Source organism: Alosa pseudoharengus, unplaced genomic scaffold (assembly GCF_046254945.1).
Source record: "Alosa pseudoharengus isolate Yale_2024_CS ecotype anadromous, Long Island Sound unplaced genomic scaffold, YU_APseudo_1.1 YU_APseudo_1.1_scf_15, whole genome shotgun sequence".
In the NCBI taxonomy this organism is placed as follows: Eukaryota; Metazoa; Chordata; class Actinopteri; order Clupeiformes; family Clupeidae; genus Alosa; species Alosa pseudoharengus.
In genome coordinates this window covers 39731022-39737108 of record NW_027468620.1, presented here as the reverse complement: position 1 = coordinate 39737108, position 6087 = coordinate 39731022, and the positions used below count along the sequence as shown (strand labels likewise).

At 38.8% G+C, this 6087-nt stretch overlaps 1 long non-coding RNA gene across 1 annotated transcript; it reads right to left on the bottom strand.

The window, feature by feature from the left end:
- Positions 1-3409: 3409 nt before the first annotated feature.
- Positions 3410-4479, bottom strand: LOC143124697 (uncharacterized). The gene is made up of 2 exons (XR_012987067.1): positions 4137-4479; positions 3410-3523 (listed from the first exon to the last, which is right to left on the bottom strand). It is a non-coding gene; the product is annotated as an uncharacterized LOC143124697 (long non-coding RNA).
- Between the last annotated feature and the right edge of the window lie 1608 nt (positions 4480-6087).

Genomic DNA, 6087 nt, shown 5'->3' with positions numbered 1-6087 from the left:
AACAAATGTCATTACCAGAACTGCAATGTCATCACCATCACCATGCATATTTTTGCCAATAGATTATGTATAAATTACAATAAATTACATTAATTAGATATTTTTGACAATGTTGGACAGTCTTAATTGCCACTGGATGAAAACAGATGTGATATATGGCATTTATTTCAAATAAATGAAATTCCAAGCCAGGGTCGAGTGAAAAAATCAAAAAATAAGATACTTAAACGACTATAATTCATGTTGTAAGTAAAATTCAACAATTCTAATAAGTTCAAGATAAAATAGACTTCATGTGAAACCATAATTGATCATTGATTGATCATTGATTGACCATTTCATCTTTAAAATGTACATATTAGATGATGTGATGGTAATGACATTTACCTGAAAAATGACAAAAAATCATAAATTCCCTTATATTGTGGTCTCAACCAAGCTCACAAGGTTACTCCTATCAAAATGACTGATAACTTGATGCATACCAATTAGTAAAATTTAGAATTTTATTTTTCAAAATTTCAGTTACCCAAATAGGCCCGAAATCTGAGAAATGCCCAGTTATGAAAATATTCATGCTGAAGACACGACCAGCCTAATCGGCGGCGGCTAGAAGCTAAGTAACTGGGGTGGCTCACAGGTGGGACTAAAAAGTTAGCCCAGCTAGATATCATGATGCTTCATATTCTGATCTTCTGACTAAGTTTGCCCGGTAGGCTACTTATCTGAACTAACGACATGATCACTATCACTAGATATAAAGAACATGTTGACTTTCATTCGGTGCTGTTCACTGACAGTAACAAAAAAAGTGTCGTAACGTTATAAGCATAATGCATTGAACTGAATAGGTGCATTATGTAGCCTCATAACGAGGCCTCTCAAATTCAGAAAATTGCATTAAACTAAAATCGGAAGACATTGTTATCTTTGTTAGACCATAGGGTCGTTGTCATATAAATGCTGTAACGAAATTCGAAGTGTAAATATACAAACTTTATGTTGAAAGTGTAACCGCGACCGTTTCCCATAGGAATGAATGTAAAACATACCCTCCAAAACGAGACCTCCCGAAATTCAGAAAAATTACTAAATTGATATCAGGCACCGTTATTACCATTGGTAGATCATAGGGTAGCTGTGATATAAATGCTGTGACGAAATTCGAAGTGTAAATATACAAACTTTATGTTGAAAGTGTAACCGCGATGTCCATTGAAATGCATTGAAATGAATGAAGCACAGAACAAGTAGTCCCCAAAGTGACGTCATCACCGAATTGCGTACAAAAAACCCGCTAATGCTAAAAACATTTTTAAAAAATGATATACATATATTGAGTGCTTTATGACATTTTTAAAAAATGATATACATATATTGAGTGCTTTATGTACCCATTAATCAACAGTGGTGGTTAACCTGCAACACAGGCTTTAAGTTGGGTAATGTGGGTCTGGCTCGTCAGGCTAGGGAAAATAATAGGCGGTGGGCCGAAGCCGCGTATCTGTTCAACTTTGAAAAATGAGAGATGGATTACTTGTTTTTCTACTATTCAGTAGGATACATTTATTTTAAACGATATGCCACTTGTTGCCACTGACGTTCGTGACGCAGAAACTAGAAATATTAGTTTTATTAACTATTAGTGGTACAGGCGAACGCTGTGGTCCCCAATGTCAATCTACCAATAGCATAATACAATACTGACATACGAATATTACAAGCCTATCAGATTTGGCTATACGAATCAGCTGTTGGACAACAACATACACACTTTTTTAGCAGCCGTCCGATATGGCTACCTTAGTATGGACATCGCCGAAGAGGATTGGTTTTGTGGGGTAAGTATCTTTGATATAGCCTATTATATATTTATCCCGTGTTGGTTTCGTAGACAGCGATGGTCAAATGTGTTTTGTCAATGTAACGGCAATCTTAGTTAATTTAGGTTTGCGTTCTTGGTAGGCTAATGCTTGTTGCTAGCTTGTCGAGCTAAAACTGTCTAGGTACATTGATTTTGAACAAAACGTGTACAAAACGTCTGCGATTACCTTAAAATGCAGTTGTTGTTAACACGGAACGATCTATTTTGTTACAGTGCCTGTTAACTTCCTTAAAATTGGCAGGCTGTATTGACAAGATGGCTATATAATTGGCACATACGGTAGGCTATGTGCAGTATAGAACTTTTGACGTAAGTGACAGTCTTACAAATTAAGTAGCAGTGCTTAACTTTGTCAGTGTTGCATGCATGAAGAGACATTGTAAAAAAGATTTAATTAAAACATTTAATTAACAAATATTTGATAACCAAATAAACAGAGCTGATAGTTCAAGAGGTGAACATCATTCAGGAGAATGCCACTCTAGTCATTGCTTTACCTGTTCTCACACATTGAGCACTGGCATAGGTCTGTACATGGCAGATCTTTTGCATGTACATCTACCCTTAGTACATTTTTTTTGTAAGTGCCAGTACAGCCTCTGGACCTGGTGGCAGTGACATCCACTACACTTCGTAGCCATCTCCAGCCAACTTACACCCATGGCTTCGGCGGTGTACTGCAACCTGATCACTTGCCCGCTGAATATGTTTGTGCAAGCAGTCTTTATTTGGAGGTAAGTCCCTCTCTGAACATTTTCCTGCCTTAAAAAGTTTGGCCCTTGCAATGTTCAGTTATTTACAGTCTTCCTGTTCATACAGGTGAAGCCCGTCAGTGTTTAACAAAGGTCTGAAGATGGGGGTGAAGCTAACTCCTAGGTCTTGGAACAGACGCAAGTACTCTACAAACTAGTTTCTTAAAGCAACACCAAAGAGTTTTTTTGTACCTTAATATAATGCAACACTGTAAACAAACACCTGTGTCCAACGTGAAATGTGGAATATTTGGGTAATTTTTAGGCTTTTGAACTCTTTACTCAACTTGATGGAAAAAAAGGCTGTAGGCTAAATTAAACAAGTATGGGTGTAGAAGTAACGTTTACAGCATAATGTATGATGGTTGTTCTGTTTCTTTGAACTAACACTAATAAACGTTTTCCATACATTTTGGAATTTGTATTTCGTGCAAGTTTTATACATCCATCACGTCATGAAAAAGTCAGGTAGTAGGCTCTTTAGGCACATGGTACCTACATCATCTACAACCATGAACAGCTGCATGCCTGTAGTGGAAGTTGATAATAAGCCAATAATACCAAATATCAATAAGCCCATTTACAGCTTTAAATTGGGATAAATTCATTCAGTGTTTCTCTGGAAAGACCTTGCCTGTAAAGAGTGTTGTTGCAGAAGAGGCAGTGCAGAGATTTAATTTGAACAGCCAGGAATCAACTGCTATTCCAGACAACAGTGGCTACCACAGAGACTGCTACTGCCATTTCACAAATAAAACCAAGATACAAAGACTAGAGCCCAAAAGTGGAGAGATTTATTGAAAGAAAATGTAACCAAAGTTTGCTATCAAAGATAAAACATTAAAATGAATGTTTGTGTTAACGTCAATGTTGAATTCAACTTGCCCTGTAAATGAGAAAATAAATGGCAATTAGTGGCAAATCTCATATTAGGGGACATTTTAAAGCAACACTAAAGCACTTTTATTCTATTTGCTTTGCAAATAACAATGTCCACAGACACGGTAGAGTATGTTGCATGATTTTATGAAAGTATGATGTATTGCGACATTCCGAAGCAAGTCAAATTTGTTTCTTTTCATGCATGCAACACTGACATAAGGTTTAGCACTGCTACTTGATTTGTAACAGTCACTTACGTCAAAAGTTCTATACCGCACATATAGCCTACCGCATGTGGCAAGTAAATAGCCATCTTGTCAATACAGCCTGCCAATTTTAAGGAAGTTAACAGACACTGTAACAAAATGGATCGTTCTGTGTTAACAACAACTGCATTTTAAAGTAATCGCAGACGTCTTGTACACGGAGGAGTTCAAAATCAATGTACCTAAAGACAGTTTTAGCTCGACAAGCTAGCAACAAGCATAAGCCTACCAAGAAGGCAAACCTTAATTAACCAAGATTGCCGTTACATTGACAAAACACATTTGACCATCGCTGTCTACGAAACCAACATGGGATAAATATATAATATAGGACCTATCAAAGATACTTACCCCACAAAACCAATCCTCTTTGGCGATGTCCATGCTCAGGTAGCCATGTCGGACGGCTGCTAAAAAAGTTTGTATGTTGTTGTCCAACAGCTGATTCGTATAGCCAAATCTGATAGGCTTGTCATATTCGTATGTCAGTATCGTACTATGCTATTGGTAGATTGACATGGGCGACCACAGCGTTCGCCTGAACCACTAAGACTTAATAAAACTAATATTTCAAGTTTCTGCGTCACGAACGTCAGTGGCAACAAGTGGCATATCGCTTAAAATAAATGTATCCTACTGAATAGTAAAAAAACAAGTAGTCCATCTCTCGTTTTTCAAAATTGAACAGATATGCGGCTTCGGCCCACCGCCTATAAGTCCCGACAGGGCGAACCGGACCCGACGCGCAGCGGAGGGGTCTAGTTCCGCCCTGAAGGGACTTATTTTCCCATAATGACCGGCGTTCTATACATTATCCCGCTTATTACACGGCTACTTGCCAAAACGAAACAATAAACTCCCCACAATGTGACTCTTTAGCCTACATAGCCTAGGCTATAGCCTATTTGTTACCATTTCATCGTGGCTTTTGCTGAAAAACAAATAGTTTGCACCAGCACATGCTGAACTTGAATCAAACATTCTTTAGAACACAGCTGATCAACCGTCTGCTTTCACTTTTGAATGAAGTTTCAGTCCTTGCGTAGTGATATGAAAGACGTGAAATAGAAGCACAAAGCCCATTTTCCTTGACAGCGGTCTGTTATACTTAGCAACGGTCTGTTATGGAGAATTAGCAGACCACCAAATGTTGGGAAGGCCCATTCAAGTGAATGGAGCATTCTGCAGCATTATGAAGAGCCGTGTAATAACAACAAATAAAAGCAGAAACAATTATGACAAAGTCAACAACAAAAGTGGGAAAAGCCTTCTACACATGCGTCGGTCACTGGGCCATTGACATAGTCAATGGCCGGATCTGGGGGGACTCATTTGGACAATATACTGTAACGTCGGCGCAAAAAGACAGTGTTCGCGTTCTCCCGCGCAGGGGATCCTGGGATACGAGAGCGAACATTTGGGGGGTTTATGTCGTTATTCTCCTTAGTTTTGTGTGCAATGTTAGCGTCTTTATTGTAACATGTTTCCCTTTTAGTTCTCCCTCGTGTGTGATCCTTTTTGTGTGGGAGGCTGCGTCCTCCCCTGTATGTGTAGTGTGTGTGCGTGCTTGACCTGCCCTGTTTGCATTGTGTTCTGTGTCTATCTGTGTCCCGGCTCTCGTTCCCAGTGAATAAACCTTTTGATTGGACAACTGTGTGGTTTGCTATCAAATCGTTACAATACTTACAATTCCCCTCTTGGCAGCAGTACAGTTGATTACATTATTACAGACATTGAAGAAGATAATCTTAGAGCATTCACAGTCAGCCCCCTTACACCACTTTCAGACCATAGCAAAATAACAATTTACTTAAAGCGGAGAGAATTAAATCAAATATTCAGTGAACCTTGTGAAATGACAAAACTAAAAAACATCTTCAAGTGGAAAAAGGAAACCAAATACCTAAAGGCTATCAGCAACCAACACACTTAAAGGAGAATTCCGGTGTGATATTGACCTAAAGTGTGTTGAAACATGATACCGAGTGTGAACGTATGTCTCATAGCCCATCTCGGCTTGTCCCCTGCACTCCAAAATCTGGCGCTAGTTAGCCGATGCTACCAACAGCTTTTTCACTGGTGGTGCTTCGGCATCGGGCTAGCCATGCAAATAAATCACTGTTTTACACCATTTACGAGGCTCAATGTATCTCCACACTTCATTGGTAGACTTCCGAGGGCCCTGATATTTAAAACGAGACATTGAGAACTTTGAAAAAGCACTGGTAGTTTACTTACAAGACGATTTATACAGACAGTATCTTCACGAGGTTTAGCGTTTGCAGCCATCTTGAATTTAGTC